Raw genomic sequence first — 22603 nt, forward strand, 5'->3', positions numbered from 1 at the left:
CTAATTCAATGGCCCAAAACTTTCCCTAGCATGTTTATAAATAACCACAAGTCATGTAATGAAAGTTGTGTTTCTCCTTAACATTTGTATAGTGTGTAATAGTCCTTTAGCTAGTTTTTGCCCACAAATGCTAAAATTTTCAGTTGGTAAAACTTTCTTCAGTCTTAAAACTGGTGCACACTTTTGCTGATGACTTTGATGGTCCCGGAAGAGGACCGAATGCACGCCTGTGGTAGGATCATAGAGAATGAAGTGTGAGCTCTGTAATCCTTTGGGGGTTTCCCAGTCAAGGAAAGGAAGAAGGCGGACTTCCCAGGTGGTCCAGTGGCTAAGACTTTGAGCTTCCAATACAGAGGAACTGGTTCGATCCCTGGTCAAGGGAACTAGATCCCACATGCCATGATTAAAGATCCCGCAGGCGGCAACTAAGGCTCAGGGCACCCAAATAAATAAAGAAAAATAAACCTTTTTTTAAAAAGGGAAGGAGGAAAGTAATTATTAAGAAGGGAACCAGTATACAAAGCAAGGATCATAAGATTTACAATCAGAAGACAAGAGTTTAAATCTGGCATTTAATAATAAAATCCAGGGCACTGCTCCATTTTCAATTTTTTCTTCTGTAGAATGAGGATAGCAACCGCACCCAGTTCACAAGATTGTTTGATGAAGCATGCAGATCCAACAGGGCTGCACAATACTCCTGCCAACTGCTCGCAGGTCTCTTAGAGACAGCGTTTACATGCTACATACAATACAAGCTGTTCACTTGTTTAAATATCTGTCTACACCTCTGCGAGCAACTCAAATCCAGGAACTTGATCTCTTTCTCTTGTCTTTAGTCCCACAACCTTGCACAGTGCCTGGCACAAAATTAATAAAACTTTCTAGAATGAGTGATTACGGCTACTAGTTTTATAAGACAAAACACCTTAGAACAGGTTACCACTCCATGGTTTCCCACCAGAATTTCCTGCTTTCAGATCCAGTCCCAAAGAGTCAAGGTAAAAGCTAAAGGCTGGAGGTACAGGGATGGCAGCACACAAGGATGCAAAACTCTCTCCATTAAAACACACGTCGCCTTCTCAGCATCTGAAGTGTCGAAATGTGACATGCAATCTTATAAAACTTAAGATGCTGAGGCTCTCCAATCTCAAGCAGCAAGAACTCTAAGTAACTCTGACAGAGATTTTCATTCGTTGATAATCACATCAGAAGTTTATACTATTCCTAAATTACAAGTTCTTCACAGTTTCTGAGAACCAAATATACTTTGCATTAAGAGGCGCTAAATGAGAGACCAAGATAACATAAGAGATATTCTATTTTTTTTTTTTTCCACTAATTGACCTTCTCCTTTGATACCAATCAGAAAGTCAAATCTGCTCATCACCAGTTTTCTAATCACATTTGATGAAACATGTTCATTTTCCTGCCTCAGTCCATTAGAGCTTCTCTGACAGAAAACTACAGACGGGGTGGCTCGTAAACAACAACTTCTCACGGTTCTGGAGACTGCGAAGACTAAGATGAAGGTGCTGGCAGATTGCTGTTTGGTGAGGGCCTGCTTCCTGGCTGTCTTCATGCTGTGTCACCTCATGTGTTGGAAGGGGCAAGGGAGCTCTCTGGGGTTTGTTTTATAAGGGCACTAATCCCACACATAGGGGCTCCACCCTCATGACTTAATCACCAAAGTCCTCACCTCCTAATACCATCACACTGGGAATAAAGTTTCAGCTGGTAGATTTTGGGAGGACACAATCAACTCATCTCATTTCTCAACACAAAGTGGCTAAATAAAACAAGAGACTAAGCCATTTCATACTAGGCACTGAATGGTTATTAAAACTGGAGTGGTTTCCCTTTTTCACATACTGGAAGTGATCCAAACCTAAGACGCATGACCACTACTTACTCAAACATTAATTAAATTCAAAGATACCTTCCTAGACCACTTCTACCTTTTGTGAATTCTTCACAGAATCAGATACACAACACGCATTTGTTGACCATTTTAAAGGGCATAAAAGGGGACCCAAGGCTCTGTTCTCAGGGAGCAGACATCCTGTTAAGGATTACTCATTGACTTGCATGAAATGATTTATGAATATTTACTGTTCAGCTTTTAAATGAACACAGGTTAAAATAGATTACTGTTGGAGAAAAGGAATAATCAAGGACAGGGTTCATTATAAAAGCTTAACGAAATCTCTCCTTTTCTCAGGAGAGAAAGCTGAGGTTCCCTGGTGGCCCAGTGGTCAGGACTCAGCTTTCACTGCCAAGGGGCTGGGTTCAACTCCCTGGTCAGGGAACTAAGAACAAAAAAAAAGCAGCAAAGAGAAAGGACTGCCACTGAGGGGAGAGGAGACAAAATAATAAAGGAACTTGTATTAAAACACAGAATTAAGTCTTTCCATGTCCCAGGTGGTCCAGTGGTTAAGAATCCTCCCTGGAACGCAGGGGACGTGGGTTTGATCCCTGGTTGGAGAACTAAGATCCCATATACCACGGAACAACTAAGCCTGGGCACCTCAAATAGAGTCCAGGTGCTGCAGGAAGATCCTGCATGCCACAACAAAGCCCGGACACAGTCAAATAAATAAACAAGAAAATAAAAAAACTATTTAAAAAGGAAATAAAACACAGAATTAAGAATGTTAAACCTTTGACAGCACACTTTACTATAAAAAGTTTTATCTAAATGGGGGAAAAATAATCTCCTCAACCACACTTGAATAAATGTAAAAGGGAAAAAAAAAAAATAACAACCATACCAAAGATGGTTTCAGAAGTATTCAAACCAATTTCCTGGGCACATATATGCAGGTTCACTTGTCTTATAGTTCAGAGGTTACGGGATCACAGAATGTACGGGGGGGACTTTAAACCCAGTGCCCTCCTAGCTAAACAGTTACTCTATCTGGGAGTTTAGACCTGCACTGTCCAAAAAAATGCTACCCTGCTGGCCACACATAGTTATTTAAATGAAGACTAGGTTGAATTTAAAACTCAGCACATTAGTCAGACTAGACATACTTCACGTGCCCGCCAGCCCAGGCGGTCAGTGGCTACTGGGCTGGACAGCTCACGACTACCGACCATTTCCACCCGGCGCAGAGTGCTCTGGACAGCATTGCAGGTATTCATTCCTTAAAGGTTAAGTTCTGGTCACAAAAGGAGGCCTGGACCTCAGCCCCCAGTTCTGTGATTTTAGACAGGACACTTATAGCCCTGTAAGTTCCAAATGTAAAATTAAGATAATAATCCTTTATCCCATAAGGTGTTGTTATAAAAAAAATCAAGTGAGCTGATATAAATCCATCTATTCTAATAATTACAAAGTACTAAAGGAAATAAAAGGTATTAAGACAATGAAAGAACACTGAACATATTTAGTCCTTCAAGGGACTCACAGCCTATTAGGGAGACAAATATGAAACAATTACAATATATCATGTAAAAAATATATCCGAAGTATAAATAAAAGTGTAATTGAACCTGGTAAATATTTCTATTATAACAAGAAGTCAAAATTAGTCAAACTAAGTTGAGGTGTTTTTTTTTTCCCTCTTTATTTTGGTAAAATTTAATTGTCATAAAAAAGTTTATAGTGAAATGAGACAAGAAGTTTTACAAAATATCTGCTTACGGTGCTTACTGCAACGTACCTCCACCAACAACCGAATTTTAATCTCATACTGTTACTTGGATAAAAACATTTTTTAAAATTCACCAAGCAGAGTTCTTTTTATGAGTTTGCTTTGCAAAGTCATAAATTAGGCAAGAAGAATGTTATATATTTTTAAATAGCTGTAAAGTCATTTTAAAAAACCCTTTCCTGAGGGGCAATTAGCAATATGATTCAAAGGACCAAAGAAATGCCCGTGTCTTTTGTTCTGGCTAATTCCACTTCTAGAAATACATGCCAGGATAATCAACACAGGTGTACCCAAAGGCTTCTGTACAAATATGAGGATAATCACTGTTACTTGTATAAATAAAACCTGAAGGCAGTTTTAAAAATTAAGCAATAGGTAACTGGGTAAGTAAATCAAGGTACAGTCACAGAAATATTACGAAGCTGTTAAAAATTATGCAGTTTTTACACTGCTACAGTCAACGAGCGGATATTATGTGGCACCATTCCAAATTCTGACACACGGCAACAACCAAAACAAAAGGTCTTCCTTTATAGAACACACAGACTAGTTAAATGGTAAAATGTCTGATGAAATATTACGTGAAAAAAACAACCACCAAAACTATCATCCTGGAACAGAACCTCAGCAAAATAGCAGAGTGGCAACTCCAATCTCTCATCCCCTCAGAACACTGAAAAACAAGCAGAAGCTCCAGAATAAGAAAAGACAAATACTGTGTGAAATATCCATTATATAAAATGTCCAGAATAGGCAAATCCATAAAGACAGGAAGTGACGAGAGGTTCCCAGGGGGCAAGGGAAGAATACAGAGTTACTACTTACTACCAAGTTTCTGTTTGGGGTGATGGATACCATTTGCAAACAGACAGTAGTAACCATTACACAACAAAGTAAATGTAATTAATGCCATGGAGCTGTTGATACATTTAAAAATTATTAAAATGGGACTCCCCTGGTGGTTCAGTGGCTAAGACTCCAGTTTCCCAATACAGGTGGCCTGTGTGATCCCTGGTCAGGGAACTAGATCTATTTTAACTAAGACCCTGTGCAGCCAAATAATTAATTTTAAAAATCATTAAAATTTTGTTAAATGAAATTTAACAAATTTAAATTTGTTAATTTGTTAAATTTAAATTAAATTTAAATCATTAAAACAAATTTTGTTGTTTGTGTTTTACCACAGGATTTTGGAAATCACTACAATACTCCTCCCAAAGGAGTAATAAAGGAACATTATGAACGATTCTACAATCACAGACTTGAAAACTTAGATGAAATGGACCATATACTTAAAAGATACAATCTACCAAAGCTCAAACAAGGAGAAATATATAATCTGAATAGCCTCTATTTATTAAATAATTTGAATCAATGAGTAATAACCTTCCAAATCAGAAAGCAACAGGCCCAGATGGGTTCACTGGTGAATTCTACCAAACATTCAAGGAAGAAATGACACCAATTCTCTACAATTTCTTCCAGAAAAACAGAACCAGAGTGAATTCCTTCTAATTCATTCAATAAGGAAAACTACAAACTGATAACTTTCAAGAATATAGATGTGAAAATCTGTTATGAAATAAAATCTAACAATGCAGAAAAAGAATCATATAATATAACCAAGTGGGATTTATTCTAGACACACGTTTTTGAATGCTGGTTCAACATTTCAAAATCAATTAACGTAATCCATCATATTCATAGGCAAAAGAAGAAAAATCTTATGATCCTATCAATAGATACAGGAAGAGTATTTGACAAAATTCAAAACCCATTTTTTACTTAAAATAAATAAATAAAAACCTCAGCAAATTAGGAATAGAAGGAAACTTCTTCAACTAGGGTATTTCCAGGTGAAATTAGACTAGTAAAGCAGTTTGCCCTCCTTCCTAATGTAGATGAGCCTCACCTAATCAGTTGATGGCCTAAATAGAACAAAAAAGCTGAGTATGAGAGAATATCTTCTGCTCTGACTGCACTGAGCCATAACACCAGCCTTCTTGCCTTCGAACTTGAACTGAAACATCAGCTCTCCCTGGGTCTCTGTGCAGCCAACTTTCAGGCAGGAACTACACCACTGGCTTCTCTGGTTCCTGGGCCTTTTGGACTTGGACTGGAGCTACATCCCTGGCCTCCTGGGTCTTGCTAATGCAGAACCTGGAGACCTGTCAGCCTTCACAATCCTGTGAGTCAATTCCATATAAGCCTGTTTCCACACACACACACACACACACACACACACACACACACACACACGTGCCCACAAGCATGCATGTACATATATACATACATCCTATTGGTTTCATTTCTCTGAAGAACCCTAATATAATTACATATCAACTAATATCAACTAAACCTATATATTTTCCATTAAGGTTCATTTTAGACACTGATCACTCAGGGGACCTTTCCAAGTTTAGATACTAGGAAAAAAGTATCTCTCTGCATTCCACCTTAGTGCCAGGCTCTATTCCAGGGGCTGAGGATACAGTGGTGAATAAGACAAACCCTCCTCCTACAGACCTTACATACTGGGGAGGGGAGAGAGAGAGAGGAGACATTAAATACACACACAAACATTTTCAGACTGAAACTAAGCACTGTTTTAAAAAAGAAGAACATGGGACTATAGAACAATGACCTAGGAGAAGAGGCTGCTCTGGCTGGGTGGTGGGGAAGGCCCATCCAAGGAGCTCCTGAGCTGAGACATGTGGGACACGGGGGTCTGCGGACAGTGCTCTCCAGGCTGACAACAGTGCCAGGGTCCTAAGAGGGACACAAATCTGATGTGTTCATAGAACAAAAAGAAGGTGAATGCCCCAATTCTGAGTCGTCAGCCTCAGGCAGGTTTGCAAGTATCTGCCTGGGTTTTGTGCCTTTACCACTGCCCTGAGAAGAACATGCCCAGGCTGGCCCGCTGGTCCCAGGAGGATGAAACACATGTGGGGCAGAGCCAGCCAAGCCCAACCCAGAGGAGCCAACTCCCCTCCGATCTGCACATCCCAGAGAAGGAATAATTTTCATTTTAAGCCAGGGACTGGGACTTCCCTCTTGGTCCAGTGGTTAACACTCCGCCTGCCAACGCAGGGGACGGGGGTTCGATCCCTGGTCCAGAAGATCCCACATGCCTTGGGGCAACTAAGACCTATGTGCCACAACCACTGGAGCCTGCTGGCCCCGGAGCCTGTGCTCCTCAACGAGAGAAGCCGCCACAGTGAGGAGCCCGTGCACCCCAACGAGAGAAGAGTCTGTGCGCAGCAACAAAGACCCAGTGCGGCCCAAAATAAATAACTGTAAAAGTCAACATGCAAAGCCCGCTGACTCTGCACACCACACCCAGTGCGGCAGGATCTCCTGGATCCCTATTACACCCCCCAGGTTCCAGCTCCCAGCTCTCGGCCCACCTGCAATTCACCATCCGTGCTACCTCAGAACCACTGTTCTAAACACAGATCTGACTCATGGCTCTCTTGCTTAAAACTGTTTGAATGGCCCCCATTTTCTTCAGGAGGAATCCAGATTCTTTGGAGTCACTCTCCAGGCAAGTCCTAACCCGGCCACTGCCTGCCTCTCCAGCATCACTCCCGGCTACGCTGCTGCGGCCCTTCAGAACTGTCGTGGTCCGGGCGCAGGTTGGAAAAGAGTTTCCAGACATTAGACAGAATGAGAAGGAAATAAAGTTTATTAGAGTGGGAGGCGCTGTTAGAACAGCGGGCCAGCTCAAGCGAGAACTGACGTTGAACAGGGGTCCTTGGTCCACTTTTATACCCAGGTAACAAGGAGTGGGATGGGGGTCTTGAGGGTCACTTGCTGATTGGATGAGGCACATATACTAGGTGGGGGGTGGAAGAGTAAGGCAAATACCTTCTCCCTGTGGCTCAGGAGGACCTGAAATCCATTAACAGTTACCACACGGGGGAGGGAAGGACGATAAGGGTCTGGTTTTTCTGTTCCTGCATTCCAAGACCCTCCTTGGTTTTATCTGCTCTTTCGTCCTTGGGTCACCACAAGAACCACCTCTGTTCTAGAAGGTGAGAGTTACCTCTCATCCCACACCTTTATACCTAGGGCTTCCTTCACTTACAAGGGGGCTGGGGAGTACCAAGGGGGCTTCCTTCACTTACAAGGGGGCTGGGGAGTACCAAGGGGGCTCCCCTTTCTTTCCTCAGCCATCGCCTTCACGATCAAGCTCAGATGAAAAACCCCTGACAGCCAGGCCTAGCTCTTCGACTAAATTTATCACAATGCATCTTAAGTTTGTTTGCTTGGCCTGACTGGACAGTTAGTTCCTCAACAGCAAAAAAGAAAAGTAACCATCTTTGTGTCTTTAGGCAGTACAGTACCTAGCCCAGGGTGAGTACCTCCACTGAATGGACTCAGGAAAATTTGGTAAAGAAACTTTATCCAGTTTAGAATTAGTCAAGAAACAGAAATGAAGTTAATGGAAAGAGGTAATGAAGGGGGGATAAACTAGAACCTAAAAGAAGAAACAATTTTAGGAAGCAATTTTAAAGGGCGCAACACAGTTTTTAGTCCGATCACAGAATTTGTTTTGTCTGATCACAGAATCATACCCTCCCCCAGCGCAATGGTGGCTTAGATATAACATTTCTGAAAGACCACTTTTTCCCTTGCTTAATTTAGTGTATGTATGAATCACACACAGGCTGACTAATCACCTGCTAAAGATACTGCATGTGGATCACAAGACTGAAGTCATCTAAAGACGGTAAGGACTTTAAAAGATACATTATGAATATGCCTAACTGATCACAGCTACACTTGTTTGTTACATTTCATAAGGAACTAAAATAACATATGTCACTGTAAAGTGCAGGCTGTATTAAACTAATATGGCACTTGGCCCCTATGGTTTCATATCAACCACTATAAAGCATCCTCAGGTGAAGAAATCACTGTGAACTTTTCTACTGTCTCTAAGAAGAGATTCAGTGTGACCTTGGACATCAGCTCAGAAGGTAGGTCCCCTGCTGTCTTACCGACAGCATTGTAGTCAAGGGAACAATAGCGCTAGGATGTGGCACCTGGCATTTAATTAGCACTTACTGGGCGCCCTGCACCAGGCGCTATGCAAGGGGCCTCATATACTTGAGGCATCTCTTTTAAACCACCTTTCCTCACAGGCTCAATCACAATCAGTGAGCAAAAATAAATACTTGTAAGTATTCACTCAACAAATATTCACTGAGTACCTATAGTTGGGGTGTGGGAATGAACTTTTGTCTGTCTTGCTTAGTTATATCCCAAGATATCAGCAGTGTCTGGCACGTAATGAAACATAAAGGCCAGATGATTCTGCCTGCCAAATCTCTCAAATCTGTCCACCCCTCAAATCTCAAATCTCTCAAATCTGCCCACCACCAGCCTAGTCCAAGGCCGCTGACTGAGGCCCTGCAGCCATTCCTGTTCCCTCTAACGCAGGCTGTCCCAGCTTCGGCACTATGACATGTAGGGCCTGACAACTCTTTGCTGTGGGGGCTGCGCTGTCCGTTACAGGATGTCCAGCATCCTGGAATGGACAGGATCCCAGGCAGCATCCCTGGCCTCCTCTCCTCAGATGCCAGCACAAAGTAACCTTGAATGGTATTTACCAAGGGCTGGCAACAGGGCACCACCCCCTGCACCAACCTCCCCTTGATCACACGTCCTCCTGCTCTCCAGCCTCATGGGCTTCATTAACTTCAAGACCTTTGTGCTGTTTCCAAGGCGGGACACAACCAGTGTTTGGGGCTGGACCATCTTTGCTTGGGGTGGGGGAGGGTGGGGGGAGGCTGTCCTGTGCCTTGTAGTGTGTTAGCAACATCTCTAGCCTCGACTCGCTAAATGTCCCGGTCAGGACAACCCAAAATACCTCCAGACTTTGCCACACGCCTCAGAGGGTGGGGGTGAGGCAGCAACATCACTCCAGTAGAGAACCAATGGCCTAGAGCAGACCTGCTCTCCTCGGTCCTCTGTCTCGGTAATTCTGACCCTTCTGAGCTCCAGTGACGTCAGGAAAGCCTCTGCTGAGCCAGCCACTACAGGGAAGGTTCTCCTGAGGATCTCTCTCACAACACCCTTCCCTTCTAGCATTTTTTCACAATTGTAAATAAATCGCATTTAATGTCTTACGGCACAACCAGGATATAAACTCCTTGTCTGCAGGAACCCGTGGGGTTTTTCACTGCTCTATGCCCAGGGGCCTGGCACCGTGCTGCAACAGAAAGCTTCCTAACTAAATGAATGATTTAAGTGCTTTGCTCGGGCACAGGGATTCCAAAATAAGAAAAGATCACATCTATGTGGCCAGGACGCTGAGTGCAGAGACAGCAAATAAGTTTCATCTCCTGGGCAAGTTCAATCAATTGGTACCCGCACTGAGAAGCTGTACATCTAAACATGTTTACTCTAAGGCACCAGATACCAGATAATATTCCCAAGTGATGTGCAGGACCAAGATTCAGTTTCCTAACGAGGTGGCTGAAAAGTCATCCAAATCACGGCAGCAAGGTTCAGAGGACAGCTTTCAGAAGCTGCTGGCATTCTGCTAACCCTGCTCCACCTCATGTCACGAAGAGGCGTGGAAACCCCCTTCCCATCCAGGAAACCTCAAGTCCAGGGAAAAGACTCAGTCAGGATCACCAAAGGCGGCAACCTCCGCTTCATGCTGCAACATTTGCCTCACATCTGAGATCAGAAAGTGAAACTTGCTCCGTCGCGTCCTACTCCGTGTGATCCCATAGACTATACAGTCCATGGGATTCTCCAGGCCACAATACTGGGGTGGGTAGCCTTTCCCTTCTCCAGGGGATTATCCCAACCCAGGGATCAAACCCTGGTTTCCCGCCTTGCAGGCGGATTCTTCACCAACTGAGCCAAAGGGAAGCGCCTTCAGAGATCAGAAAGGGCTACCTCAAAATATAGCACCTTGGCAAACGGAATACTTCCAGCTGAAGGAAGCTGAGAAACAGCAGATAAGAAGGATTTTCTGACCTTCCCCCGAAGCAGATCCTAAAACTTTCCTTGAGAGGGACCCTCTCTCCACAGGAAGGAGAAACCCTTATCTCCAAAGACAGAGGGATGCCCCAAGGAATCTGAATGAACAGTCCACGTGTCTCAGAGCTTAGACCCTTTTCTGTCCTATCACATTTTCCCGCTACGCTCTACTCTTCACCAAACCTAGCGTTCCATCACTCGGGTTTAGCTGCTTCTTCCGCCTTCATTTCCTTACGAAGGCTCCAATGTCATGTAAACCTTACCTAAAATAAATGTGTGTGCTTTTCTCTAGCTGATCTGTCTTTTGTTACAGGACCGAGAACTGAGGAAAGGAGAGGAAAAAGGCATCTTTCCTCTCTTACAAAGGATGCAGGTCTCTTGTGCAAGAGACATGGGCCGTGTACAAGAGAGCACTGCGGAGGGTATCACCTTAGACCAGGTCTGCGGTCCCCTAGAGCAGCAGGCACTGAGCTAAGGCCAGTGTTGCCAGATTCCTGGGGGCTGAGGAAGGAGCAAGCAACCAGCCCAAAGCAAAGGACATTAGCTCTCAGCAGAATAAAAGCAAGCGACAGTGCTCAGGGTGGGGTCGCTGAAGGATGCCTTTCAAAGCACTCGGAAGAGAGTGAGCTTTGACACCAGCAAATTCCAAAGCAACAGCACCTGTTCAGGAAGGGCTCTCCGGCCCTCATTTCCTGTCCTTCATCCAGTCCTCTAACCCAGATACAGGTTCCTGGACAGAAAGAAACAACCTACCAGCCAAACTGCCTTCTTCAGCCGTTGGCCTTCTACCTGGAGCAGGCCTGGGCCGGGGAGGCAAGAAGCTTCAACTTCCACAGGCTCAAAGGTCTGTTTGGACACGTGACTGCAGGCTTTTAAGGCTGAGCCGACACTGTTTTGTCATCTGAAGCAACCACAGGGCTTTTTCTTACTTAAGAGTGAGACAAGAGCAGGTTGAGTTAGGCCCACCAGAGGTCTCCTCCAGGGGCAGAGGCAGAGCTAACCCTACTGGAAAGGACAAGTGGGCGGTAAAGATACCCACCGGCTGTGCTCACCAACACGACACCCACAGTCAGGAGCCCCCAGCGACACAGAACTATTCTCTCCCGGTGGAACTCCACCTCCTCATACAGATCTTCAGGAGACGGGCCCCCACTGCACAGGAGGAATCAGATGGGTCAAAAGGCAATCTCTTCCTTCTTCCAAGTTTATCTATTAGGGGTGGCTCTATGACCCAACTGAGGTCAATTCCTGGAAAGGTTTGCTGAGGTCATGGAGCAAGTTCTTCTCTATGTTCCGAGAAAGCCCAGGAGCCAGAAGAATCCCACATCATTTAAAGGAGTATTCTGCAGCCACGTCTGGAGGCAGTGAGGAGGAAGCACCCTGTGTCAAAGGGAGGGACAAGGACATGGCTGGGACTGGGCTGCAGGCAGCCAGGAGGGGGTGAGCAGCCAGGCCTGGCAGCAAGGCCCTGGAGATGGGGAGCTGGTGCAGGAAGAAGCCAATTCTGACTCCTTGTTGGAAAGTGTTTCTTTGACTTGCTTTTAGCTGCTGCTGTTATTAAAATCATAAAGGCCTGTTTCAAAGGACCCTGCCCCTGGGCCTGGCTGTTAAAGTGCCTTTGTTCAACTCATAAAGAGATAATCTGACCCCACCCACCTGCGAATGGCCACAAAAAAAGAAGAGATTAACACACCCCTTTCCAAAGCCCCGCCCTTCTGGGAGATGTTTTGCAAAACAGAAGACCCTTTTCACTTTACTTCCTCTGTATTCTGCCTTTTGACTTCGGTTCCCCATTGCTTCTCTCTCTCTGGCTCAGTAAAAGAACCCGTGTCCAGATCCCAACAAGAAGGTTATTTTGAGTCTGCCATCTTCTCAGTCGGCCGGCTTTCCCAATAAAGTCGTGTTCCTTGCCTCCACAGCTTGTCTCTTGGACTCACTGGCCTATCATGGGGTCAGCAGAGCAAGCCTGGACATGGTAACAGAGTCACAAGCATCAGGATGGGGGTCTGAGACAGGACAACCCCGCCCAAGAGAAGACGGCAAGGAGCAAAGCCTGGGGAGACCCAGCATTAAAGTCTGAGAAAGAACAGTGAGTGGAGAAGGAGAACAAGGCGGGGGGGTCTTCTTGAAGAAAGAGGGAGTGAGCATTTCCATACACAGGGGGTGACAGATGCTGCAAAAAGGTTGGGTTAAGTTTTTTTCTCTTAATGTCCTACTTAATGTCATTAATAAGGTCAACACTATTTAAGAGTAAGTCAAGTTGAATACAACTATTACCCATTAAAAATATATATTGCATCATTACTAAAAGATTATGAGGGCACACTTGCACTGTGTTTAACAAAACTCCACATTAATACACCCACCCAAGAATACAAGTTTTACAAATAACAACATGATATTAAAAATGAAAAACATGGTAATTTAACAACATGACATTAAAAACGGAAACAACCCACTTTCACATCTTCCAGAACAAGGTAAAGGGCTAAAGGCCATCACCTTCACAGGGTCAATGTGTCCATGTTAAGGTCAGGGAAATGGGCTTTGTCTCAGCCAGCCTAGGACATCTGCTGCTCTGGCCCTTTTTGATAGCAGCCTCCTAATTTCCCTCTGGGGAGTCCCTCTCACTTTACCTGGTTTAGTTGAAACTGACAGTCCCACCTATCACCGGAGCTCCAGGGATGATCCAGGTGGTTAACGAGGGCACAAGGGCACTCACTCCCCGGCTAGGCAGGCCGTCCTGGGTCTAGCTGGCACTGATGAGGAAGGTTACTAAATTGGAAGACTAGCTGCTGGAGCTGCTGCCAGCAACCCTGGCTCCCAAACGGGGAGGGCCTGTCAGAACTAAACTCACTAAACCCTGCAGAGCAGGAACAAAGAGAACTGATGATAACATTCGAGCACCTAGATCTCATCCTACCAGAAATTTCACCCTATATTTTTCAATTACATGAATCAAAAAACTACCTTTTCTCCTAACCCAGGTCCGAGGTGGGATTCTCTCACTTGCAACCAAGTGCAGCTGGCTAATACCAATGCCAATTTTAAACCACTAATAATTCAAAAAGAAAAGGCTCCCGCCTCCTTGTAACAGTCTCAACTTCCCCTAGAATGTTTCGACCCATAATTCTCTTCCCCTCCTCTGATTTTCTAAGCCATTATTGTGTACCTACTCAGGCATTCAATTACTTACTCTCTTGTACTGTTACTCACAGGTATATCATGGCCTCATCTCAACCTGACAAAGATGACCAAGGATGAGCTGTATGTACAAAATTCTTCATATCTGACAGTATCTTCCACCATGTAGGGTACAACCTGATCAATCATGTCTGAGAAATAAAAGGCAACTACAGGCGATCTACATCAGAGTAGCAAACTTACCTTTACTGGAAATGAGCTTAAAGAGATGTTGGTTAAGATCACCCCAATTCATTCATTCACCCATCAAGCATTTATTTGGCACCTACTGGGTACCAAGCACTTTTGAGGTGCTAAAGAATACAGCAGGGAAAAATGACAGGGTCTCTGCTTTGACAGCGAGAGTCTGTATCTCTTCCAAACCGTGCACCGCCCCCCATCCTCCCCACCACCAAAAAAAAGATACCATTTAAAGAGGCTCAGTACAGGAATTCCTTGGCCATCCAGTGTTAGGATTCCGTGCTTTCAATCCCTGGTCGGGGAACTAAGATCCTGCAACCCTTGTGGCATGGCCAAAAAAAGAGGCTCAAGGCAGCCACGGGCATTTTTTCTGTAGCACAAACTCCATTACATTATAATTCATGCTTCCCCATGTGAAACATCCAATATATGTAAATTCACAGAACATTAAAGAAAAAATGCGGGTGTCAGAAATCCAGTCTAGAAGTTTTAAACCGTTTTTAATAATGAAAATCTTCCCCACCCTCAAAAGGAATCTACACAAAGCAATACCACTGAGGGTCAGTTTACGGTGGAGCTAGAACCAGGCCAGAGGCTGCCTCCCAGTTCTCAGGCCAGGTTCCTGTAACTTCACCTACTTCTTGCCTCTGGCAAAGAACACACTCAAAACGTATCTGTTTAATGAGGGAGCTAATCAAATACAAACATTACTAATTTCTTTCTTGAAACTGAGCCAGTATGAGAAACTGGAGTTGGACCCAGTTTTCAGTCCTTTTTCACTGAACAGTATCTAACTAATTCAAAATGAAAAGAAGGCAGGTGAGCAAAAGAGCAGAGAGGCCAGGGAAAAGTTCCTGCCCCACACGGGCAGATTCCATCTGAACTTGTCTGACTTCCTCATTGAAGTTCATTTTCGGATACTTCTTTGTTTCCATACTTAGGAATATACCACTTCCTTAGACACGTAAAGGAAGTGATATATTTTATACACATGCATGCACGCTGATACTCACACACCCAGAGGTGATCTACAACCCTTTATTCACAATCCGAAAATCCAAAAAGCTCTCAACACTGCAGATCTTTATTTGGCAGCAAACCCTGACCTGACCTCATTTGGTGGCAAAACCTGACCTAAACTGACTTGAAGTTATTTATAGTCTTTATTTTCCTTACTGACTGTGAATACTCACACGTTTCATTCCAAAAGATACTGAGGTAATTCAGTAGAATTTTCAGATATGGGATTGTGGATTTGCATATAAAATGTACTAAGTAATGATGATGACTCTGAAGTAACATTTTTTACTTCAAAAGCAAGTGTTCAAGTCTACACAGGGACGTCCCTGGTGTCCAGTGGTTAAGACTCTGCACGTCCACTGCAGGAGGCACAGGTCTGATCCCTGGTCGGGGAACTAAGACCCCACATGCCACGTGGCATGGTCCAAAAAATAAAGTCTACACAATATCAACAGAGCACAAACAGTTAAAATCAGAAGTCTCTGAGCTAAAAGGGATGATCATTCATTTATAGATGAGGAAACTGAGGCTCCCAGAGGCCACATGTCTTACCCAGGTCAACTAGTCTACCTGCTACCATCACCTAAGGCAATGCACTTCAGTGGACATTGGTCCCTACCCAGAGGGCCCTCCCTGTGGGTTTGGATCAGGTTCCACTTTTGTTCAATCAGAGTTCCCAAGGTCTCTCTAGAAAGTACCTGACTCAAAGGGAAAATATATACATATATGCTCTTAATACTTCCCTCCCTCAATTCCATTTTTCTTCCTAAAAATTTGGACGAGTGTACAAATGGCTTATCAAAAGGTAGCAGCCAATACCACTTACCCTAAGAGAGGGACAAAAGTGATGAGTTCATAATTAACAATGATCTTCTTCATCCTTCTATCCATTACAATTAGTGAAGCTATTATAAAGTAGGTAATATTAACTATACTGGCTTTCCAGGAGGCTCAGTGGTATAGAATCTGCCAAGCAGGAGAGGTGGGTTTGATCCCTAGGCTGGTACTATCCCCTGCAGAAAGAAATGGTAACCAACACCAGTCTCCTTGCTTGGGAAATCCCATGGACAGAAGAGCCTGGTGGGCTACAGTCCAAGAGGCCACCGAGTCAGGACTGAGAGACTAAACCACCACCACCATTAACTGTATTGTGAACGTATTCTACTTCAGAGATCTGTTTCAAATTAAGTACTGAGGGCGTAAGATGGTTGGTGACAATAAAAACAGCAGCTGTAGTTCTACCACTTAATGAGAGCCTGTCATGAGCCAGGAACTGAAAGGTCTTTTGCAGACACGACTTATTTGATCTTCACTATTCCCAGGTGGCGCTAGTGGTAAAGAACCTGACCTGCCTGCCAATGCAGGAGAAGAAAGAGACGGGGGTTCGATCCCTGGGTCAGGAAGATCCCCTGGAGGAGGGCAGGGGACCCGCTCCAGGCAGTATTCCTGCCTGGAGAATCCCGTGGACAGAGCAGCCTGGCAGGCTACAGTCCCTGGGGTCACAAAGAGTCAGACAGGACTGACGCGACCTAGCACGCATGCATGAACCCTGTGAAGAGAGTAATTCTGCCTCCTTTTTAAAGATGAGGAAGCTGAAGATTGGAAAGGTTAAGTATCCTTTTGAAGATCATACAAGATCACAGGCTATTTGAGAAACCATAGACATGAGCTTAAGAGTTCCAAACTTTAAGATCTGCGGCCATTTCTAGACTTTCTTTTGGTAAATAAATAACCAGGTGTGGAACACATAAAATTTAAAACTTAAAAGTACTCAGGCCAAAATAATCTTGATAGGGCCTACATGGAGTTTCATTGATAAGATGGCTAGTTATCTTTGCAAACGAAGAATAAAATTACAATATGTGTTCAGTTCAGTTCAGGAGTAGCCATCATAGTCAACGAGAGAGTCTGAAATGCAGTACTTGGAGGCAATCTCAAAAACGACAGAATGATCTCTGTTCTTTTCCAAGGCAAACCATTCAATATCATGGTAATTCAAGTCTATGCCCTGACCAGTAATGCTGAGGAAGCTGAAGACCTACAAGAACTTTTAGAACTAACACCCAAAAAAAGATGACCTGTGAGACTGACCAAATGGCCCAAATGGCATCCCGTTATCTCAATGGCTCTTATCTTCTCAAAGCTGCAAGACCACCAGATTCCAGACCTCTGGCTACGTGACCATCCCTTCAGAGACTTTTTCATTGGTGGGGTATAAGAAGGACTCCGTCAGAAAGGGAGAACGCTGGTTCTCCTTAAGAGCCAGTCACCCTCTCTTTCCCCTCTAACAAATTTCCTTTTCTTGCCTGACTGTCTGGCTCACTCTCTTCCTCTCTGCACTCGCCTTACATTCTGGCGCCGGAACCCAGTGGGGAAGATCCACCGCAGCTGGGTGGTCCCCTCCCTGGGACGAGCTCTCTGCTTGCCCTGCTAGACTGACATCCACACACCAGCCCACATTTCATCCACCGCTCACAAGGGTGAGTGCAATCCCACTTCCTCGGATCCTCTCTCTGGCCTCTTTTCCAAACCCCTGCGCTCGGCGGGAGGATCCCCACGGCCTTCAGGCCTTGTGCCCTGTCTGACTTTGAAATAGCAGACGCCCATTTCAAAGCAGACTATTATTACTCTCTGAGAAAGTCCTGAGAACAGGGATGCCTTTTCTCTTGGACCTTTCTCCTTGCTTTCTCTTGCCCTTGTTAACCTCCCTATTCGGCCACAATGGGAAATTCTCAATCCCAGCCCTCAAAATCTACTCCTCCAGGATGCCTTCTTCAAAACCTAAAAGCTTTGGGCTTCCAAGGGGAGATAAGACCAAAAAAGACTTATTTACTATTCTAACACTGTTTAGCCGGAATACAGACTTGATAACAGGTCCCAATGGCCAGAAACGGAACTCTCGATTGTAATACTCCACGGGACCTCGATAACTTCTGCCGCTGCGATGGCAAGTGGTTAGAAATCCCTCACGTTCAGTCTTGCTTTGCTCTTCGCTCTCAACCCTCTCTCTGAATTCTGTCCTACTTCTCAAATACTCCAAGCCCACTCTGGGCCACATCCTCCTAATACAATGTCTCCCGATCCCTATTCAGACTTTTCTTCTTCTTCCTTCAACCCTTCGGACCACGGCCAACTCCCCATGGCTCCCAATCCCCTTGCAGCCACTCCAGATCCAGCTCCACAACCTCCACCTTAGGTCCCCCACCCTCCCTCTTTCTCAGGCACAGCTCCCCACCCCACTCCCCAGCCTGGGCCTGAGATGAGCTCGGAGACCTCAGCCCCACCCTCTACCCTGAGGGTCCCAAGGCTTTACCTGGTCTGAACACTTTAAAAACAGGGACTGTTGCCGCCTATAGCTAGAACGAAGCGTTGTCTTGGAACCTATTGTACATTTAAGAATAAACTTCTGTAAAAAAATAAAATAAAATAAAACAGGGAACACTGCAGGGCCCCACTCCGTCCCCGCCCGGCCCCCCTTTCCAGGAAGCAGCTGAAGCAGAAAGCACCGCTCAGGTTCCCATCCCATTCTCCCTCACCGACCTATCTCAGACTAAAAAGCGTCTTGGCTCCTTCTCCTCAGACCCGGATAATTATCTAAAAGAATTCAAATATCTTACCCAGTCTTGACTTAACCTGGCATGATATTTGCATCACACTTTCCTCCACTCTTCTCCCAGAAGAGAAGGAACGAGTACGGCCAGCCTCTCAGGCGCATGCTGATGAGGTACCCAGGACAGACGACACGGGGCCTGTAGGGGCGACATCTGTCCCCCGAGAAGATCCCAACTGGGGTTATCAGGCAGGGAGACTGGACGAGCAGCCCGTAATCACACAGTTGCCTGCCTCATTGTGTGCCTTGAAAAGGCAGGGCATAAAGCCATCAACTTTGATCAGCTTCAGGAAGTAACTCAAGAGCTAGATGAAAACCCAGCACAACTTCTAGCCAGGTTAATGGAAGCACTACAGAAATATACAAAATTAGACCCCACTTCAGCAGAGAGCACCATTGTCCTTAATACCGATTTTATCTCCCAGTCGTCTCTAGGTATCTAAAAGAAACTAAAAAAGGCAGAAGAAAGCCCTCAAACCCCTCAACGAGATCTTTTAAAATTTAGCCTTTAAGATTTTCAATAACCGGGAAGATCAGGCAAAGCTAGAGAAGGCCCGACGAGATCAGGCCAAATACCAACCACCTTTTAGCCACTGCCCTACATGGCTCCAAGCCTCCATCAACCAAGAAAGAAAGGAAGCCACCTGGGCCCTGCTACAAATGTGCCAAAGAAGGCCCCTGGGCCGCTCATTCCTACAGCCAAGGCCCCTCCAGGTCCGCGTCCCAGCTGTGGCATGAAGGGACACTGGAAGGTCCCCTCCGGGGATCCGGACATCCCCTCCTGGTCCTGGGCAGGAGTCCTCCGGCCCAACTCTGCCCAGCCTCCTCGGACTCTCCGCTTTAGACCGAAGGTGCCCAGGGCCCCGGGCCCCGACTCTCATCACCTCCACGGAGCCCAGGTAACTTACAGTGGCAGGTAAGCCGATCTCCTTTTTCATTGACACGGGGGCCACTTAGTCTCCTATGCCTGCCTACTCCGGAGAAACCAAGGTCTCCCAGGTCTGTTATGGGGGCTGACGGTTTAATATCTACACCACAGATAACCGAGCCTCTACCTTGCACACTTCAAAATACTCCATTTTCCCATCTTTTCTCATACTCCCAAAATGCCCCACTCCTATTCTTGGGAGAGACCTTCTCTCAAAATTCAAAGCCTCAATTACTATCCCAAGCCCACCCTCGGACCTAGCCTGGTTACTGCTCATTAACACCCACCACTTCTGACATTCGTCTACAACAGGCTCCTTTCTGTTTTTCCAGACAAAACTCTATGAACAATTCTTACCCACAACTAGGAACTATAATACCGCCACACCTTTGTAATCACTTCACATATCTCCTTCCCTTCAGGCCGATCTGTCTATCATGTCTCAGGAACTGCAGGACATTCTCTTACTTTCTCAGGGAGACTCCCTTCTGCATATGATGTAAATACTCCTCTTGTAGGGACTACACTGGTAAGTTCACTGTCAGTTTCAGAGACTACTAACAAGTTCCCAGAAAGACTCCTATTTGTTTTTGATTTCAGCTGTTGTCTTCTTACTCCTGGAATATTTTTCTTATGTGGAACCACTACTTATTTATGTCTTCCCACTAACTGAACAGGAGCATGCACCCTGGTGTATCTGGCCCCAGATATTTCTATTGCTCCTAACAATCAGACCCTTGCTATCCCACTAACTCATAAGCAACCCAGACGGGCAATTCAATTCATTCCTCTATTAATCGGTTTAGGGATAGCTGCTGGGATTGGGACAGGGACCGCAGGACTCACAACCTCCTTAAATTACTATCAAAGTCTTTCTAAAGACCTCACTGACAGCCTAGAAGAAATAGCTAACAGCCTTTTCACTATCCAAAACCAGCTAGAATCCCTGGCAGCCGTGGTCCTCCAAAACAGAAGGGGATTAGACCTCCTCACAGCAGAAAAAGGAGGCCTGTGCCTATTTTTGGAGGAAGCCTGCTGTTTCTACACCAATAAATCAGGCATTGTAAAGGAAGCAGCAGGAAATCTGACAAACAGGGCCTGAAGAATACACCAACACCTCAGTAATTCATGGGAAAACTGGTTAACCAACTGGAATTGGATGCCCTGGGTCTTACCTTTCCTAAGCCCTCTCCTTCTACTTACCCTTATTCTAACTTTCAGCTCATGTTTAATGCATCTTTTTCCAAAATTTCTTCAGGACCACTTACAAGCCTTCACCAACTGAACTATCCATGAACTACTTCTAACTCACTCAGATGATCAAAAACTTCGACCCCACACAAACCCCCTTGACACACATTCCAGCCTTTTCTTACCTTACCCCCACGAAGCCCCTGTCTCAAAGGAAGCAGTTGCAGATGATTGACCTTTGGACCTTATCCTAAATCAAAAGGCTGGAATGATAGGGCCTACATGGGGTCTCATTGATAAGATGGCTCTTTATGTCAACCTTGCAAACAAAGAACAAAATCACACTGATCTGTGAGACTGACCAAGTTGCCCAAATGGCATCCCGTTATCTCAATGGCGCTTATCTTCTCAAAGCTGCAAGACCACCAGATTCCAGACCTCCGGCTACCCTTCACAGACCATCCCTTCAGAGACTTTTTCATTGGTGGGGTATAAGAAGGACTCCGTCAGAAAGGGAGAACGCTGGTTCTCCTTCAGAGCCAATCACCCTGTCTTTTCCCTCTAATAAATTTCCTCTTCTTGCCTGACTGCCTGGCTCGCTCTCTTTTTCTCTGCACTCGCCTTACAAATCTTCTATCAGGAATAAGACACAACTAGGTATACACACGATCACTGTATTAAAGTGCAATGCATGAAACAGAACAGGGCAGCAGGTGGTATAATACTAGGTACGTATTTCACACTTAGAGGTCTGGGTCGCTTTCTCAACCCTTACTTAATAAGACTTATTTTCATCAGCCCCTAGACCAAGAACTACTAAAACTGGAAACCTGGAAATTGTCCCAAATAATTTATTCACTCATCAGACAAATATTTAGACTGTATACTCTGGCATTACCTGGCACAGCGCCTGGTCACAGTGGTTAAAGACAGCACCCTCTCTTATGGAGCCCAGAATCCAGCATGGGTCCAGACTTCATACTGGAAATGTATATATATTCTGTGTACACAGCAAATGTATCATGTGGCATTTCTGAACAGCATTCTGTTCATTTTAAAACGTTTTGCAACCTCTTACCCACCCCCCTCAAAATACATATATATATTAAAACAAAGAGATGGATTTCTAACAACCTGAAAACACAACTTTCTTCCAGTTGCTACGGCCACATTTTATAATGGGGTGTTCTCTAAAATCACATCCAGGTACACTTTCAGTTCTCACCTACTCATAATCTCCTACACATTTGTTTATAACAAAGAATACCATACTGGATGGTCAATCGTGAAATAACTAGGCAACCTCAACCAAAGGGCTGTTTCACTCAAGAAAATGTTTAAAGTCCATATCCAGAGGGGCACAAAATCTATTAAACCTGGGTGTTTCCACCTGCCAGACCTGTTGCTCCGACCCTTTGGGGTTTACAGTCCTACCCAGTTGCTTTATGCGTTATCAACTAAGAGCAGATTAGGAAAGGCTGGGCTTGTGTGATCCGGAACCGAAGTTATTAGCATATCCCATGACCTGAAGGCTTGTGCTGGTTCCCTAGAGATCCGGTGCTGGAGTCCCAGATGGTTAAGGGCGTCGTGGTCACATGAAGGGGCCATAGCCTCAGCTGATCTCAAGATAGAGAAGAGCAGGAGCTGTCAGCGGCGCTCCCACACCAGTGTACGCACATCTACCAGTACAGCCTCTGAAGATTAACAGATTAAGCTGTCTCAAATAAGAGAGCAAAAATGTAACGAAGAAAAAAAAAACCACCTTTCACGTGTAAGTCCTTTAAATTTGGGGCCAGTACACTCTCCCCACAGCAA

General features: G+C 44.9%; 1 protein-coding gene across 2 annotated transcripts in view; it reads right to left on the reverse strand.

Annotated features, from left to right (window-relative positions):
• The window catches only part of GNPTAB (N-acetylglucosamine-1-phosphate transferase subunits alpha and beta), a 78401-nt gene that overhangs the window by 54941 nt on the left and 857 nt on the right, over positions 1-22603 (reverse strand). The gene's annotated exons all lie outside the window — the stretch shown is intronic.

Source organism: Cervus canadensis, chromosome 21 (genome assembly GCF_019320065.1).
Source record: "Cervus canadensis isolate Bull #8, Minnesota chromosome 21, ASM1932006v1, whole genome shotgun sequence".
In the NCBI taxonomy this organism is placed as follows: Eukaryota; Metazoa; Chordata; class Mammalia; order Artiodactyla; family Cervidae; genus Cervus; species Cervus canadensis.